Genomic DNA, 20,467 nt, shown 5'->3' with positions numbered 1-20,467 from the left:
TGAATGAGTCAACCCATCTAACCCATTTAATAAAATAGGTTGGGTTGGGTAAATATTATCAACCCATTTTCAACCCACCAACACAATTAACTTTAATATATATAATTTAATAAATATTTAAGTATTATCATGTATTAATCTAAGTGTTAATTTATAAATTACAATGTTGTGTTATTATTTATGTTTAAAAAATAAAATCGCAGTTCCTATATTTTTATCTTGGTCTACATAATTACTTCGAAATTAAATATATTTAATGTTATTAGAACAATTTCTTGTATTTGTGAATTGAGATTGTGCTTTTTTCATACATTGAAATTTTATTTAAGTTTGGAACTAATTGAAGTGGCATACTCTTTAGTTAATTTCTTTACTTTTTTTTTAATATTAAAAGGGTTAGCCCAGGGTTAACCTATTTATTTAATAGGTTGGGTTGGGAACTGCATAAACAGGTCAACCTAGTGACAACCTATTTATCTGAAAAGGTTGGGTTAGGTTGAAAATATCAACACATTTAAATAAACAAGTTGGGTTGGGTTGAGATCTTCAACCCAATTAATAAATGGGTTTAATCTGAACCCAACCTAGGTCCACCCATTGCCATCTCTAAATTGATACTTGCAATTACCCTTGTGTTTCCAAATGTTGAGCATCGATATTGTTTGAGGCATATCCATGAGAACATGAGACTTAAATGGAAGGGTGATGACATCAAGGATCAAGTGTGGATTTGTGGCAGGGAAACCACCGTAATAAATTTCAATAAGGCTATGGTAGATTTGTAGAAAATGAACAACGAAACTCATGGATGGTTAAGTCAGATTCCACCAAAACATTGTTCTTTAAGCCATTTTTTTGGTGTGTCTAATCAAATATTTATTTGGTCAATGTTATATTATTATGCAGGAATGATGATTTTTTTTATATTTTCATTGTAATAAATGTATACGAAGGGCACACATAGATGCATTATTGAAAAATATTTATGAGGCATTTAACTCAAAGCTAGAGGAGGGAAGAGACAAGCCTATTATCACATGTGTGGAGTTTATAAGGGAGTACTTGATGAAAATCTTGACAATTGTACAAAAAGAAATAGACAAATGTGAAGGAGCATTGACACCATATGCCACTTCTAGAACAAGCAAAAACGGATGTTGCTCAATACATGTGCATATTTGCTGGCAATGACAAGTATCATGTCAGTGGTACTCCTACAGATCAGTTTGTGGTACATATGGGAGAGAAGTTGTACTTATAGGGTATGGGAGGTCGCTGTTATCCCATGCAAGCATGGAGTAGCTTTAATATTTAACATGTTGGATAATGGAATGGAAGTTGGAGTTCCTGAAACCCGGGTACATCTTTGTTATTGGTTAACAACATGGAAAGAAATATATAGCTACAAGATTGAACCAATAAATGGTAGAACCATGTAGCCCACATCCAACTGCCCCACCACTATACATTCACCAAACCATCATAGACATGTATAATCATTTTAAAATTTCTTGCAAATTACATATATAAATTTCAATATTTCTTATAAGTGTATTTGTTTAGGCTGGTAGACCTAAAAAGAAAAGGATAAGAGCAGTGGATGAAGGGAGTAGCCAAACTCAAAAGTTGTCAAGTAAATTTGTGATAATAACTTGTAGCAAGCGTAACAATAAGGGGCATAAGTTTAGGTGTTGCAAGGTTCAAGGTGGACCCGTTGAGAGTAAAATGAAAGGGTGAAATTCCAAAAAGAAGGACAATATGACAAACAAGGGGAAGGGATTAATGGTCTAATTGTTGGCATATGAACTTTGTTTATGATTATGGATGTGAGACAATGTTTGTTTTTTTTTTGGTTTGCTTTATGTTGTTTTGGCTTTGTGTTGTAAAAGCACTTATATGAAATCTTTTGTAGTACTTTTTAAACAATCAACATCATGGATGTGTTTAAGACAATTACGTGTAACTTTTATATTCGGTTTCCTACCATATTAATATATGCCTATTATGCTAAGTTTCCTATTTATTTTAGCTGTATATGTCATGATCACTAGTAATTATCACCATTATGTTCTTGCGAACAAAATACAATTGCACCATTGCAAAAACAACAAACACAATTCAGTTACAACATAACAGAACAAGTGCAATTCCATTACAACAAAATGAAACAAAAAACAATTACAACCCCCAAACTAGCATCATAACACTACCTGATCCCTACAAAGTTTACATCTTCAACAAAATAAAAAGGAAAATTAAAACCCAAGTAAATATGCATAAAAACTTGAACATTCTAGGACGTTGAAGAGCTTCTTCAATCCTGTGTCTTCCCCTCAACAAGTAGTGAATGATTTGCATGGATCTAGGTCACATTGGTGGATGGAAGCATCCAATTAATGGGCACTTCGATCCATACTTCGAGCATGCCCAAAACCTTTGACCTGGGTTGATGTCAGTGCATGAGTCATGATTACAGTTCTTCGGCTACAAAAGCAAACAATCATCGTCGGCTGTGTGTAACGGGTTGGAGAAGAAAGAGAGAGGTGAAAGAGAGATCGATAAGAGCTAAACCCTTAAATAAAGACAATTGAATGAGCACCATAAAATGACTAATTTACCCTCACCTGATATGCATGTGATGAACATTAAACGACGAGTGACTGACGCCGTCTGATGGAAGGACAAAATTTGTAATATTCAAATAACACAAGGATTGAGTTTGTCCATTTTATTGAAGTTGGACTTTACGTGCCTATTATACAATACCATAGGGTCCATTTTTATTGTTTTCTCTAATATATATAATTTGTTTGTGTCGGTGGAGATTTATGTTAATTTGATAAGTCTATAAACGAGATTTGATTTTTATAACGAGTAAATTATTGAAATTGTCCCTATGGTTTGGTCAAAATTATACGTTTGGTCCCTAATTTTTTTTTTGCACTTGGATCGTCCCTATGGTTTTATTTTGTTGCGTTTTTCGTCCCTATGGTTTGGTCAAAATTGCACCTTTTGTCTCTAATTTTATGTATGTAAGGGACGAAAAACGCAACAAAATCAAACCATAAGGACGATTCGCGTGCGAAAAAAAATTAGGGACCAAACTTGTAATTTTGACCGAACCATAGACGATTTCAGGAATTTACTCTTTTATAATTTTATTATAATTCTTTCTCTTCAATTAAAACAAAAAATTAAAAAAACCAAATAATTTTTACAATAGCACCTTCCATTATATAAAACAACGATTGAAGATGAAAGAATTACATTCATTTAGGTGTTGAGTACTTGAGTTGAGTTCATAACATTGATTTAGGATCTTTGAAGAAGAATATAATCAAGGCTTAACATATGTTCCGGCCTTTATGACGTCATTTACTGTTGACAATCACTTCCCTTTGACAAAATAAACTATAACTATAAATAGGATTGAATGCAGTTAGTTTTGTCCCGATTGATCAGGCTACACCCCACATCTTTTGTTTGTCAGTTTCATTTCTCCATGCTCTTTCTCTTATCACATTTTTACCCCATAAAATGGTCTATTTTTCTCCTTCTCTAACTTATTTACTAATTTTTTAAAATAACAATGAAAACACTTTTAATTTACCATATAAAAAATTTAACAAACATAATAAAATAAAACATTTCATTAAAACTTAAAAATCAATAATTCAAGTTCAAAAATTCAAAATATATTTTCCTGATTTCCATATTTACGGCCAAAACCATTTGAAATGTCCTTTTCTTTTTCAAATTCCATATGTTTTTCTTCACATGCTTTATTTTTTGGAAGTACTTTTTCATTTTCAAATCCCATACGAACTTTAAAATTGAAATTAAAAAGATCGATCGAACTAGCCATTTTTTAAGTCGAATTTACCATCCGATAAAGTTGAGAAATAAGCTTTCTTATTGGCATTATCATTACCAATCGGCTTCAAGCTCATCATCACCGTTAAGCTTAACCCCAAAAGAAAGCATCCAATGAAGTAGTGTAGATGGAGTCAGAAGTCATTCAACGTTTGGAACCACCGTTTCCACAAAATTCCAAATTGGGATTTTTAGGACAACCTTTCAAAAGTCAAGAAATTTCAAAGGTTTCCCATTGTGTTCATTTCCATAAATATCCGGTGCATGCGTCAAAATGTATACGTAATTTTGACCGCTTTTCCAATTATTTTGCAAACAATTATATATTCCATTAAATTTGTTGAGTATTTTTACTATTTCGCGAAATTATTCGTTAGTTGATCTTTTGCTAGGTATGCTCAACACTTCATTTCGTTGTGAGAAACAAATTGTTATGCATCTCCAACAATGTGGTGTTGTTTGCACGCTTTGACTCTTAAGTCTTCAGATATGTCAACCTACGAACAGGCCAATGTTGTTTCTTCATCATTGTCCATGCTTGAGCGGCTTTTTTGTTGGGGTTCGAGTTTGGTTTCGCCAACGTTTTCACGCGTGGAAACGAACGTACGGTTGGTTTTGGGGTCTGGAACATATTCGGGAGAGGGTGAGAAGTTGGATTGGGAAATTGGAAATGGTTAGAGATACCATGATGACATCCCGTGATAATGACATTGGGTGGGTGAAAAAAAATATGGTTTTCCAGGATGGTGATTTTGAAGATTAGAAAGCAAAATCATTTGTAGTGGGTGCGTTCGAAGAGTAGGTGTTGTTTGGAGGGCTGTTTGAAGCCGTTAGAGAAGATATTGAGTTAAAGATAGAAAAGAGTTAGTAGAAGGTGCAGTAAAAAAAGGTTAAACTGGTTTTGTATTTACAAAAGGTTAAAAACAAAAAAACAAGTAGTTGGAGTGTAATGGAGAAAGATTGAAGCCCGGGGAATTGGTAGCATGCTTAGCATGTTGTCACATCAGATTTTTTGATTTCATATCACTTTTTTTGAATACACATGAGATGAAGAAAATGGTAGTATTCAAGATGCAAAAGGTAAGCAGTGGTATTATGTTAGTTTAATAAGTTTTATTTTGACAAAAAGAATTACAAAAGAAAAATGTTTCAGCAAATAAGAACCCACCATCCAAGTTTCTATATCTCCTTTCCTCTCTATGTCCATAGTGAGACAATCTTAGCGAGTCTTCTAGCATTTTAATCAGGGGCAGACCTAGTAGGTGTCCCGGTGTGGCACCGACAACACCTATTTTTTCTGTCCGCAGTGGAAAAATTTTCGATTTTTTTACCTATTTTTTCTAAATCGGCAACACCTATTTCAATCTTGGCAACACCTACCATGTATTCCTGCGTACGCCCATGATTTTAATTGGAGTGGGACTGGAACTTGTAGCGACCTTGGAGGCGAGAGGAGTGGTGAGGCGACTCCCTCAGGCCTAAATGAGAATAATGATATGGAGTTTGAATCCATGGCAAAGAGATGTAGATGCGCTACACCATATAGGTGGTGTGTTCTCCCAACAACTTCGTCTATACTACATAGCCAAATATAATCGCGCACTTTATATATATATATATATATATATATATATATATATATATATATATATATATATATATATATATATATATATATATATATATAAAATGCGCGATTATATTTGGCTGTGTGGTATGGACGAGGGAGTTTTGAGAACACACCACCTATATGGTGTACCGCATAAATATATATATATATATATATATATATATATATATATATATATATATATATATATATATATATATATATATATATATATATATATATATATGGCTTGCTATTTTGTATTTAGCTTTAACTAATTTTATTTTTGCGAAAAAGTTATTTTTTATAGGGTTTTGTGATTGTTTTGGTCCCGACATCGTTAGTTTTAATATATTAAATCGTTTTAAAATGAAAAATTTATCCTTCATTTTTTTGTTAAACTTTATTTTTTATTTTTATTTTTTGAATGGACTGTAACGCCCTGTTCCAAATCGCTTTCCTAATTCGGGGCTGTGGCCTGAAGATGGGTTATCATAAGGCTTAAGGCCTTTGGAAAGAGAGATCTAGACCCATTTAGGCACATATAATGTAATTGAGATGATCCGGGAGTTGGGTCGTGTCGTGGAGCCAAGGGGTATATCGGTAAAGTGGCAGTTCGAGCTCTTTATGAATTTTGGATTTTTGTTCGGAAGGTTTTGAGGTGAGGGTAAGTTGATAGATGTGTAGAGCTTCTCGCCACCTTTTTGTGGATATAAAGAACGTCAAAAATGGAGTTGAAACGGAAAAAGTTATAACCGTTTGAAGTTGGAGTGGTTCGGGTGAGTGATCGTTGACTTGTTGACCAAGTTCATTTAAGGCTCACGACGTGAGCATTAAGGGCCTGAGGAATGCGCCTAATGCACCAAAACCCTAATTTTTGGGTATTTAAAGGTATAAGATGATTAGGGTTGCTTCTCCTAAACCTTTTTCACTCCCAAGACCTCTAGAAACCCTAATCTCAGCCCCCATTGATGTTCTTGGTCATTTTGGTGTTATTCAAAAGATTTTAGAGGCTTTGAAGCTCATTAAGGAGAAGAAGATCATTGGTGGTGCATTGGTTAGCTTCTTGGGTTCGTCATCAGCTAGTTGTGGAGCTTTTGGACCTTTGTAAGTCTTCAAGTTCATGCCTTTCCTTTCCTTTCCTTTCTTGCTAGATCTAAGTTTCCATGCATTTTATGGTTTGTAATGTTGGTTAGCATGCATGGAGTCCATAAAGTTGGCAACTTTATGGATCATGGTTGTATTTTAAGCCTTACAAGTCTCAGATCTGGATTTTGGTCATCGTTTTGGACTCCAAGTTTGATACTTGGACGTTTTTACTCCATTTTGACCAAGGTTGGTGTTTAAGTCATGTATTGGACATATGTGACTAAAAAGCTTCGATTTTTATGGTCCTTGGGGTCAAGGAAGACCCTATAAACTGTCCCATGTTAAGGCTTAATGGATTAAGAGCTTAATGCTCATTTTTGGTCCGATATGGACTCACAACGTGAGGAATGAAGCCTCACGACGTAAGTACGTATTCGAGGAAGTTCCTGGACTGAAACCACGACCTCATGACATGAGCATGAAGAGCTCATGACGTGAGCAACCCCTATGCAAGTTTTGGACTCTTTGATTGTGGGCTAGCTTGGTATTGGACTTGTCTTTTGGTTTGAGATCATAATGGACTAAGTGTTTTAGAGTAATGGACTTTTGGTTGGGCTTGCCTTGCTGGGCTTGCCCTAATGGGCCTTGGATGATGAATTGGGCCTTAGTGGGCCCAATGTAGTTAGGCCTTGATTAGGCCCAATGGGCTTAGACTTTTGGGCCATCAGAAAATCATTGGTTCAGGAATGTATTTGGCCTTTGGGGAAAGCCCCATGTAAGAGTTTGGGCCCAATTTGGAAAATTGGGCCATTGATGAATATTTATGGATTTGATAGTTTTGGGCCTTGGTTGTGAATCTTGTTGGGCCAGGGGTGAAATGGTCATTTCACTCCAAGTAAGGTCTATTGGGTTTTTACTAAGTGTTATTTCCGTACTGATAGTTGGGGGAGCCGAAGGATCAGCAGTTTGGGGAATTGCCAGTTAGCAGCCAAAGGATTATCCATGGGATTTCAGTAGTGTGAGGTAAGTTTCCTCTTATTTGTATGGGTCTACGGCCACAATGCCGGCCCATTTAGTTTATGAATGATAGGAAGACCCAGGGGTTAGCCCTTGGTCTCAATTATGTTATATGTTCCGGATTACGATCCGATGCCGGGGAAAGCCTGAGGAATGTTTGTATGCTTGGTGTCTTTGTGATTCTTGCATGTGTCTGTTTGTATGTGTTCTGCACTTCGGTCCGATGCTGAGCGGGGCCCGAGGAAGGTTTATCAGTATGTTATTCCAGACTAAGGTCCGATTCCGGGGCAAGCCTGAGGTATGTTTGCATGATAGATGATACTTGTTGTCTGTGTGATACTTGTATGTGCTTGGTAAGGAGGTGAGTGTGGAAGAGGTCCCGTATCTCATTACTAGCTGAGTATGGATTGGGTTCCATGACTCATCAGTAGCAGGACAGGGGCAGGGCCTAAGTTAGGCGAGGCCTTAGGATAGAAAATACATTTAGAGTATGTCTTCTTTATGTGTCAGTATGATTATATGATATTGTCGCATGTGTATAGCGGGCGGGGCCGAGAGACAGGCGGGGCCTAAGAGAAACAGATCTGTATTCCGAGCGGGGATCGATGTCGGGCGGGGCCTGATGCCGGGCGGGGCCCGATGCCGGATAGAGTCTGATGCCGGGTGGGGCCCGATGTAGCGGGCGGGGGCCCAGTATATGTGCTTATGTGTATGGTATGTGGTAGGTTGGGGAACTCACTAAGCTTCGTGTTTACGGTTTTTTTCAGTTTTGGTTTCAGGTACTTCCAGTTGCAAAGAGAAGAGCTCGGGATGACTGCATTGCACACACCAAGATGTTTTAGTCTGGGATGTTTTACTCTAATATAATGAACATGTGTTTTGATATGATATTATGATTTGATACGATGACTTATGTTTTTGGATGAAATGACTTTGATAACTATGGCTTTATTTAATGGTTTTAAAACAAAATTTTTGGACCGTATTTTTGGGATGTTTCAAGTTGGTATCTGAGCCTTGGTTTGAGGGATTCGGGCACACTCTCGGGTGTGTCTGAACTCAAACTGAGGTCTTGGTATGAAAAGGATTTTGAAAAGAGAAAAGGGTGTGGTGCATGCAATCAGCCGAGCTCAAGTAAGTACTCCCAAATTACCCATACAAGTTTATGTTATGATATGATTATGATAACTGCATGCTAGACTAGGGCTAAGGATCTAGGAATGATGTCTTGTATGTATGTTATATGTGTATGAGAATTGCATGCTAGTTAGGGCTAAGGATCTAGGAAGGATGCCTTATGTGCCTACTATATGAGCTTTATGAACTGCATGCTATTAATGATTAGTTAGTGATATGATAGCCTGAGTAGAATATGCTTTATTATGTTTACTCAATGCTCGAATGTTGCTTGCTTTGTGATTTTAGGAGTTCTAGTTATCTTTAACTAACTGGTAAACGAATATGTTAAGTTACATATTGCGAGGACTAAATAATTTCAGAAGGTTAGGTTTAGCTCTATTTCGTAGCTCTTGTTTGAGTCCAACCGTTGTCGGGTAGGACCTCTTATTCGAAGAATTATCTAGTCTTAGTGATATGTAATGGTATTCGCAAGCTACTTAGGGGAATATAGCAGGAACTTCTTATACAACTGATAGCAGAGAGTGGGTCGGTGATTTCCCTAGGGCAAGCCTAGGATGAGATTAGCATGAGAACAGCAGTAGCAGTAGAAGGGACCTGGTGGAGTCGAGGCAGTTCTTGAGGAAAGTACGGATAGATATGGAAGGTAGTATGGTCCCGTACTACTGAAAGCAGAGGATCCATACTCGATTCAAGAAGGGCCGAGATGAAACCAGGGAACTTGTAGTGCGTGTGTGATGACTCGATAGTGATGAGTATACTGATGGTTACTATGATATATTGTAGAATGGTGACCCTACGTTCTAGACCAGTTGGCGGTTCTGGCGCCGGGGAGGGATCAGGCTCGGGTTCAGGGGCCGGGAAGCTCAAGGAGCAGTGAGAGAGTTTATATAAGCTGATATTACGCACAATATATTGGATCAAACTCCTTTGATCTTCAGTACGGTCAAGGAGGGCATACTGGAGATTTTGGATGAGAGGTTGGGAGCCTTCCGTACTGAGATGGCAGCCATGATGGGGGCGCACACATTGACATTCCGAGAGTTCAGAGCTTGTGGAGCTCCAGATTACCATGGGGCTAAGGAACCCATTGCTAGCAGTAGATGGTTGGCTGATATCGCCAACGCCTTTCGTTCTAGCCGGTATCCCGAGGGGGACAAGGTCCGACTCGCCTCCTATCTTCTGAAGGACAAAGCACGTGATTGGTGGGAGGAGGTGGGACATGCCATTAGGGATGATGCTGCATTGTACACGATGACATGGAGTGACTTCTCGGCTAGGTTCAGGGCCGAGTTTGCACCAATGATTGAGGTGCAGCAGTGGGCACGGGAGTCCCAGGACCTCCAACAGACTACATAGACGGTGGCTGAGATCACCGCTAAGTGCAGGGAGGGGGCTCTTCTTGTTCCGCAGTATGTAGCGGACGAGGAGACGAAGAAGGCCCGATATCAAGAGATGCTGATGAGTGACATCAACGAGTTTGTGATCCGATCCAGCTGCAAGACGTTGGAGGATATGATCGCTCGAGCCAAAAAAAAAGAGAGAGAGAGAGAGAGAGAGAGAGAGAGAGAGAGTGAGAGATTGACTTAGAGTCAGAGAGGAAGAGGAAGCCGGATGAGACTCAGGTATCCGTAGGTTCGGGCAAGAGGCCTAAGGGGCCAAAGATTCGCGATCGAGAGACTATCAGAGCCGCATCCGTTGCGACAAGTGCGGCAGGACGCACGAGGGTGGGTGTAGAAGGGACAGTGATGGTGATTTGGGCTGCTTCAAGTGCAGACGGACTGGTCGTTATAGCAGGGATTGTACTGCTACCACCACCCAGGGATCCGAGTTTGGTTACAGCGGGACAGGTGATAGTACCTGCCCCTGCGCCGTTGAGGATCACCGACGGCCGTCAGGGCCGGATAGAGGCGCCTACGGGGAGGAGCAGGGCTTTCCAGCTAACCACAGAGGAGGCGCGGGCAGCTTCCGATGTTGCAGGTGCGTATCTTTTACTTTCCTATCTGCTTTTATTTATGATTTTATTGTTATGGTACTGCATCGATAGTAGTAAATGTATTTTAGAATTTTATTTTCTGCTCATGTTCAGATTATATGCCATCTGCATACCACAGATTTTAGAATAGTAGTTTCAGGTCGTCTCCTTTTTGAGTGGATGTTCAGGATGCGGTAACTGTTGCAAGTGTGATTGGAACTCGGGAAGTGTTCCGCTAGCCTTCAAGAGCAGTATTGTTTTAGTATTAGTCAGTTTGTATCATTAGCAGTGGTAAGTGTTGTTTGCCAACAGATTGATCATTGGATGGTAAGAGGGATTGAGAATCCTTTCCAAGCTGTGAGCTGTAAGGATTTAGTTGAACCAAAGTGGGGGAGAACCCTCCAGGTGTTCAGAAACACAAGTGAGTGTCAAAATAGAATAAGTGCGCATTCCCGTCAGGTATGAAAGCGGCCCAAGTGGTTGTTTGGATAAAGGATTGTGTGAATTGGAAGTTTGGGAAACTTCCCAACGTTGAGTTCACGTATTCACGGTAGTTGATAGCTGGTGTTGGGACACCAGGTCAGGTTGGAGAATTCACAGCAAGACGCGAGTTAGTCAGGATGTTAGACTGCTTGAGCACTCAACATTGTATGAAACATCCCAAAAATACAACCCAAAAATTTCGTTTTTAAAACATTATTAAAACCATCATTTCATTACCAAAGTATAAAATCATAAATTATGTGTTTCAAAATCCCATAATATCTATCACATATCAAATCTCATGTCAAATGTCATATCAAAATATCAGAGTAAAACTCCCAGGCTGAAGACTGTGTGTGTGCCATGCGATCATCCCGAGCCCTTCCCTTTGCTAGTGGAAGTACCTGAAACCAAAACTAAAAACTGTAAGCACAAAGCTTAGTGAGCTCCCCCAAACTACCACATACCATACAGTAATACATATAACACATACTGGGCCTTGCCCACTGCATCGTGCCCCGCCCTGCATCGGACCGAAGTACGGAATAACTTGGGCCCCGCCTTGCATCGGACCGAAGTCCGGAATAACTTGGGCCCCGCCCACTGCATCGGGCCCCGCCCGGCATCAGACCGAAGTCCGGAATAAACTGAACATAGCATAAGCATGAACATATAACATAATCACATATACTGCATCGGGCTTGCCCGACATAGGACCGGAGTCCGGAACATATACACATAACATAAACATGCATGAATCACGAAGACATCAAGCATAAGTAACTACTTCTCGGGACCACCCCGACATCAGACAGAAGTCCAGAACTACTATCATCTAAACGGGCCGACATTGTGGTCGTAGACCCGTTCCTACTGGAAGGAAACTCACCTCGTATGATTGACTGCTGAAAAACTGGGTGATGGATCCCTGTCTGCTGCTCCGACGACTCTTTGGCTATTAATTCCATAACAACACTTTAATCAAAAACTGATAATCCTTCTTAGGGTAAAATGACCGTTTTACCTTTGGTCAAAGTCAACGTCCTGGCCAAAGTCAAGTCAATGTCAACCCCAGTCATCCCAACTCGTGGTGCCCTGAGTCAACTCGTCGAGTCCTTCTTCTGACTCGTCAAGTTCTTTCTGTAATAATAATCGGGACATCTCGACTCTACTCGCCGAGTCCCTCCTTGGACTCATCGAGTCCCCCCACTCCCTGGTTTCACTCACAACCAGAAAAGGTTTGGGAAACTTGATCCGGCTCGCCGAGTCATAAGAACAACTCAGCGAGTTCCTTGCATGCTAAAACTGTGTCATCCCCACTGGCTCTCCCGGCCTCCTCCCACCAATCTCGTGCCCTGTCCTTCAGGAGACAGGATGCTAACCTGACCTTGTCCCCCTCGGGACATCTGCTGGTACGGAACGCATTGGAGACATCTGCCAACCATCTGGTACTCGCAATGGGGTCCCGAGCACCATAGTATTCAGGAGCTCCACAAGCTCTGAACTCCCTGAAGGTCAATGTGTGCGATCCCATCATGGCAGCTATCTCAGTACGGAACACGCTCAGCTTCTCATCCAGAAGCTCTAAGATACCCTCCTTGACCGATCCAAAAATCACAAAAGTATGGTCTAGTATGGTGCGTGTGACCTCCGAGGAGATGAACTCCCTGGTCTGCTCATATAACTGCCCGAATCCAGAGCCTGAGACCGATCCCTCTCCTGCACCTGAGCTACCCACTGTTGGTCTAGGGCGTAAAACCACCATTCTGAAAACACATCGTAATAAGCGTCAGAATACTAAAATAACTGGAGGGATCACATACACTACAAGTTCCCTGGTCTCATCCCGGCCTTCCTTGATTCGAGTATAACTCGTCGAGTTCTTCTTTTGACTCGTCAAGTTCTTTCTGTAATAATAATCGAGACATCTCGACTCTACTAGCCGAGTCCTTCCTTGGACTCATCGGGTCCTTTAGCTCCCGAGTCCTAATCTTGTCCAAATCACTGAGTCACCCCCACTCCCTGGTTTCACTCACAACCAGAAAAGGTTTGGGAAAATTGATCCAGCTCGCCGAGTCATAAGAACAACTCGGCGAGTTCCTTGCATGCTAAAACTGTGTCATCCCCAATGGCTCTCCCGGCCTCCTCCCACCAATCTCGTGCCCTGTCCTTCAGAAGACAGGATGCTAATCTGACCTTGTCCCCATCGGGACATCTGCTGGTACGGAACGCGTTGGAGACATCTGCCAACCATCTGGTACTTGCAATGGGGTCCCGAGCACCATGGTATTCAGGAGCTCCACAAGCTCTGAACTCCCTGAAGGTCAATGTGTGCGATCCCATCATGGCGGCTATCTCAGTACGGAACACGCTCAGCTTCTCATCCAGAAGCTCTAAGATACCCTCCTTGACTGATCCAAAAATCACAGGAGTCTGGTCTAGTATGCTGAGTGTGACCTCTGAGGAGATGAACTCCCTGGTTTGCTCATATAACTGCCCGACTCCAGAGCCTGAGACCGATCCCTCTCCTGCACTTGAGCTACCCACTACTGGTCTAGGGCGTAAAACCACCATTTTGAAAACACATCATAATAAGCGCCATAATACTAATATAACTGGAGGGATCACATACACTACAAGTTCCCTGGTCTCATCCCAGCCTTCCTTGATTCGAGTACAGATCCTCTGCTTTCAGTAGTATGGGCCCATACTACCTTCCACATCTATCCGTACTTTCCTCAAGAACTACCTTGACTCCACCAAGTCCCTTCTACTGCTACTGCTCTCTGCTACTCTCATCCTAGGCTTGCCCTAGGGTAATCACCAACTCACTCTCCGCCATCAGCTGCATAAGAAGTCCCCGCTTTCTTCCTCTAACTAGCTCGCGAATACTATTACATATTATTCAGACTAGATAATTCTTCGAATGAGAGATCCTACCCTACAACGGTTGGACTCAAAAAAGAGCTGCGCAATAGAGCTAGACCTAACCTTCTGAAATTATTTAATCCTCACAATATGTAACGTAACATATTCATTTACTAGTTAGTAAAAGATAACTAAGACTCCTAAAACCACAAAGCAAGCAACATTCGAGCATTGAGTACACATAACCAAACATATACTACTCTGGCTATCATACTGACAATTATGTACTAGCATGCAGTTCTCATAGAGCTGAAACACATATAACATGCATATAAGGCATGCACCACACCCTTTTTCTTTTTTCAAAGTTCTTTTCTATTTTCAAAATCCTTCTTGTAAAAATGATTTTTCTTTTGAAAATTTCTATACCAATTCCTTAGTTTGAGTTCAGACACACCCGAAAGTGTGCCTGAATCCCTCAAACCAAGGCTCTGATACGAACTTGAAACATCCCAAAAATACAACCCAAAAATTTCCTTTTTAAAACATTATTAAAACCATCATTTCATCACCAAAGTATAAAATCATAAACTATGTGTTTCAAAAGCCCATAATATCTATCACATATCAAATCTCATGTCAAATGTCATATCAAAATATCAGAGTAAAACTCCCAGGCTGAAGACTGTGGTGTGTGCCATGTGATCATCCCGAGCCCTTCCTTTGCTAGTGGAAGTACCTGAAACCAAAACTGAAAACTGTAAGCACAAAGCTTAGTGAGCTCCCCTAAACTACCATATAGCATACAGTAACACATATAACACATACTGGGCCTTGCCCACTGCATCGGGCCCCGACCGGCATCGGAGCAAAGTCCGGAATAAGTTGGGCCCCGCCCACTGCATCGGGCCCCACCTGGCATCAGACCGAAGTCCGGAATAACTTGGGCCTCGCCCACTACATCGGGCCCCACCCGGCATCGGACCGAAGTCCGGAATAAACTGAACATAACATAAGCATGAACATATAACATAATCACATATACTGCATCGGGCTTACCCGGCATCGGACCGGAGTCCGAAAAGAGCAGCTGTGAGAAGCGGAAAAACCATCAAAAAACGACCATTGTTCGTGGAGGTTTCCACAGAAAGACCCCTTGGTTCTGAGGGGGACTTGCTCTGTGATAAACAAATGACTCAAACAATAACCTCAAGGCAGCCAACATATACACATAACATAAACATGCATGAATCATGAAGACATCAAGCATACGTAACTACTTCTCGGGACCACCCCGGCATCGGACTAAAGTCCAGAACTACTATCATCTAAACATGCCGGCATTGTGGCCGTGGACCCGTTCCTACTAGAAGGAAACTTACCTCGTATGACTGACTGCTGAAAAACTGGGTGAGGGATCCCTGTCTACTGCTCCGACGACTCTCCGACTATAAATTCCATAACAACACTTTAATCAAAAACTGATAATCCTTCTTAGGGTATAATGACCGGTTTACCCCTGGTCAAAGTCAACGTCCTCGCCAAAGTCAAGTCAAGGTCAAACCCAGGCATCCCAACTCGTGGTCCCCTGAGTCAACTCGTCGAGTCCTTCTTCTGACTCGTCGAGTTCTTTCTGTAATAATAATCGGGACATCTCGACTCTACTCGCCGAGTCCCTCCTTGGACTCGTCGAGTCCTTTAGCTCCCGAGTCCTAATCTTGTCCAACTCACTGAGTCACCCCCTTACTCCATGGTTTCACTCACAACCAGAAAAGGTTTGGGAAACTTGACCCCGCTCGCCGAGTCATAAGAACAACTCGGCGAGTTCCTTGCATGCTAAAACTATACAGTCGATTCTAAAGGATTCCAATGCTTCTAACTCATAGATCTGGGCTCCTAAGGCTTACTTAACACGTAAAGTTGCTAACTTTATGTGTATGTATGAAGATATAAGACCAAAACACTCATTTCAAGCTAGAAATGGAGATCTAAGTCATTACATAGACTCTACATCCCCAAGAGTTCAAATCTCGGAATAGCCTTGGAAATGGCCCCAAAACTCACAATATTCAAGCTAGAGGAGAGATCTAATTGAATAATAGCCAAGGTATAAGCTTTATACCTTTATGAAGACAACAATGAATCCTTAGCTCTGGATTTCCAACCTTCCTTCTGCAACTCCAAGCTTGTGCTTCCTTCTTCAAGCTTAAGATCACAAAATGCCAAGAACTAGCTCAATTATTCACCAAAACTAAGTAGGGTTTCGAGAATGTGTTGTGGAGATGATGGAGGCTGGAATAGAGGCCCATAATGTTGCTTAAATAGGGTGCAAACCCTAAATATTAGGGTTTCATTCAACAGCTCCTACTCGCCGAGTCGGTACTCCGACTCGTCGAGTAGGTCACTTGATCCCCCGACCCGGAGTCGATCCTACTCGACGAGTTGGGCTCCCAACTCGCCGAGTCCAAGAGTAAAAATATGAAATTTGACCTGAATTTAAATACGTACCTGAGGCCGGATATTACAATTCTCCCTCACTTGCCTTAGACTTCGTCCTCGAAGTATGTTGCCTCTGAAAACAACTCTAGGTAATGCTCCCTAATTTCCTCCTCGGGCTCCCACGTCAATTCCGAGCCCTTGCGGTGCTGCCACTGCACCTTCACTAACTCTACTCTCTTGTTCCTCAGCTCCTTTGTCTTGCGGTCTAAAATCGCCACTGGTCTCTCGATGTAGTTCAGGCTATCGTCAACCTGTATGTCCTCAAAAGGTATCACTGCTGAATCATCCACTAAGCACTTCCGCAACTGAGAAACATAGAACGTGCTGTGGATCTGGCTAAGCTCTGCTGGAAGATCTAACCGATCCGCAACCCGACCCATCCGGGCCAAAACCCTAAACGAACCAATGAACCAGGGGCCCAGCTTGCCCCGCTTCCGGAATCTGATAACACCCTTCCACGGTGACACTTTCAGGAGGACCATATCGCCCACCTGAAACTCCAAGTCTGAACGCCGCTTGTCGGCGTAACTCTTCTGCCGACTCTGAGCAGTCTGGAGCCTGCTCCGGACTTGCTGAATCCGCTGCGTGTTCTTGAGTACTACCTCTGTACTCCCCATGACTCTCTGACCGACCTCACCCTAACAAATTGGGGTCCTACACTTCCTCCCGTAGAGCATCTCGAAGGGAGGCCGGTCTATACTGGAGCGATAGCTGTTGTTATATGAAAATTCATCTAACGGAAGATACGTATCCCAACTACCACTGAAATCTAACACACATGCCCGAAGCATGTCCTCGAGAGTCTGAATGGTTCTCTCGCTCTGTCCGTCCGTCTGAGGGTGGAAAGCGGTGCTGAAATGGAGACGAGTACCCATCTCATCGTGAAACCGCTTCCAAAATCTGGAAGTAAATCGGACATCTCGGTCTGACACCACCGAGACAGGCACTCCATGACGTGCCACTTCCTCTCGCACATAAATCTCGGATAACTTCTCGACCGAGATGCTCTCCTGGATCGGTATAAAATGAGCGCTCTTGGTCAACCAATCCACAATGACCCATATCGAATCTACCTCACATGTGGTCCTAGGAAGCTTAGTGATGAAGTCCATAGTGATATCCTCCCATTTCCACACAGGAATGTCTAACGACTGCATCTTGCCATGAGGCCTCTGGTGCTCTCCCTTGACCTTCTTGTAGGTCAGGCATCTCTCCACATACCAGGCTATGTCCCGCTTCATGCAGGGCCACCAGTAATCGGGTCGAAGATCTCTGTATATCTTCGTCGTCCCAGGGTGGATGGAGAATCGAGACTTGTGAGCCTCATCCATCAACACCTGCCGTACTCCACCCCAGTACGGTACCCAGACCCTCCCATGCAGGGTCAACAGTCATCGACTATCGTAATCAAACGAAGCTACTCAGCCCACAATCCTCTCGCACTTCTGGCGCTCCTCCTTCATGCCCTCAACCTGCGCCTCCCTCATATTCTCCAGCAATGGAGTAATCACTGTCATCCTCAGAAAGATATCTCGAATCGGAACCGCTACCGCCTTGCGGCTCAGGGCGTCGGCCACTACGTTGGCCTTGACTGGGTGGTAAAGGATCTCACAGTCGTAATCCTTTACCACATCTAACCACCGACGCTGCCTAATGTTCAGACTCGACTGGTCCATGAGGTAACTCAAACTCTTGTGATCCGTGTAGATGGTACACCGGACCCCATAGAGGTAATGCCACCAAATCTTGAGGGCGAACACCACCACCCCCAGCTCTAAATCATGTGTCGGCTAGTTAGCCTCGTGAGGCTTCAACTGTCTCGAGGCATAAGCTATCACATGCCCCCACTGCATCAACACTGCTCCCATACCTGTGATCGAAGTGTCACAGTAGACTACAAAGTCATATACTCCCTCTGGCAGTGGGAGAATCGACGCCTCACACAGTCGCTGCCTGAGCATCTCAAATGCTGTCTGCTGCTCATGACCCCAATGAAACACCACCGACTTCTTGGTCAGTCGGGTCAGCAGAACTGCTATCTTGGAGAAATCATGGATGAATCTCCTGTAGTACCCTGCCAATCCCAGGAAGCTCCGAATCTCAGATGGAGACCTCGGAACCTCCCACTGCATCACGACCTCAATCTTGGCCGAATCTACTAATATACCCTTCTGGTTGACAAGGTGCTCTAGAAACTGCACCTCGCGCAACCAGAACTCGCACTTGGAGATCTTTCCAAAAAGTCTCTCCCTCCTCAAGGTCTCAAGCACCTCCCTCAGGTGTTCCTCGTGCTGCTCCTCGGTCTTGGAATAAACCAAGATATCATCAATGAATACTATCACAGTCCGATCCAGCATCGGTCTGCACACGCGGTTCATGAGATCCATGAACGCGGCTGGAGCATTGATGAGCCCAAACGACATCACCACAAACTCATAATGACGATAGCGGGTCCTAAAAGCGGTCTTCTGCACATCATCATCTCTGACCTGCATCTGGTGATATCCGAACCGCAGATCGATCTTGGAAAACCAAGATGCTCCATGAAGCTGTTCGAACAAATCATCTATCCTCGGGAATGGGTAACGGTTCTTCACCGTTACCTTATTCAGCTCCCGGTAATCTATGCACATACGGTGCGACCCGTCCTTCTTCTTTACAAACAGGATCGGGGCTCCCCATGGTGAACTGCTCGGCCTGATAAAACCCTTATCTAGCAGCTCATGCAGCTGCGTAGATAACTCCTGCATCTCGGGAGGAGCGAACCGATATGGTGCCTTGACTATCGGAGCCGCACCACGGACCAGGCGAATCCGGAACTGAACCTATCTCTCTGGAGGTATCCCAGGAAAATCCTCCCGGAATACGTCCGGGTACTCTCGCACTACTGGTACATCATCGACTGTTGCCTTACCCTTATACCGGGTATCCATGACGTAAGCAACATATCCCGTGCAACCCTGCCGAAAGTAACGTCTCGCTCTCACTGCTGAGCAGAGAATCGGCCCTCTCTCTGGTCTCTCACCCTGAATCACTAACTCTCCCCCATTAGGAGTGCGAACCCTCACCAACTGCTGCTCACAATCTATAACCGCCCCATTGGGGCCCAACCAATCGATACCTACGATAACCTTATTCCCTCGCAGGGGAATAGGAACTAAGTCCATTGAAAACAGCTCATCAAATAACCGAAGTGTACATCCTCTATGAACTCTGGCGGCCCTGAAGGTCCTATCATCCGCTATCTCAACATCAAGTGGGCAATCCAACTCCCCTGGAGCTCTGCTAAATCGCTTGCTAAGTGCAAGCGACACAAACGATTGGCTAGCCCCCAAATCAAACAATACCATAGCTGAAATGCCGTTCACTAGGAATGACCCTATAAACAACACATAAATACGAGTAATAATCAAAAGTAATAAAGAGAAGATGGGGAAACATACATACCAGCAACCACATCAGGAGTCGCGCGTGCCTCCTCTGCTGCCAACTGGAAGGCTCTGCTCTTCGCCACTAGCGCCTCCACACGACCCTGACGTCCGTCTGTAATCCTCAGTGTGGTAGGAGCGGGTACCACCACCTGTCCTGCTGATGCTAAACTCGGACACTGGGACTTCTTGTGTCCCCTCTGATTTCAATGGAAGCAAATCAGATCAGATTCTACTGTGGTGGTAGTGGTAGTAGCTGTATAATCTCTACTCATATGCCCAGTCCGACCGCACTTGAAGCAACCGGAACTCCCCGCCTTGCACACCCCATCGTGCAACCTGCCACACTTGCCACACCGACTGTGGCTCTGCTGTCCCCTAGACCTGTGATCAGACACCTTGGGCTTCTTGCCCGAACCCCCTGCGCCAGACACCACCTCTGGCTTCCTCTTCCTCTCCATCTATAGATCAATCTCCCTCTCACGAGCC

This window comes from Lactuca virosa, chromosome 8, assembly GCF_052849685.1.
Source record: "Lactuca virosa cultivar CGN04683 chromosome 8, Lactuca_virosa_CGN04683_v6, whole genome shotgun sequence".
Lineage (NCBI taxonomy): Eukaryota > Viridiplantae > Streptophyta > Magnoliopsida > Asterales > Asteraceae > Lactuca > Lactuca virosa.
Note: the sequence above shows the minus strand (reverse complement) of the source record.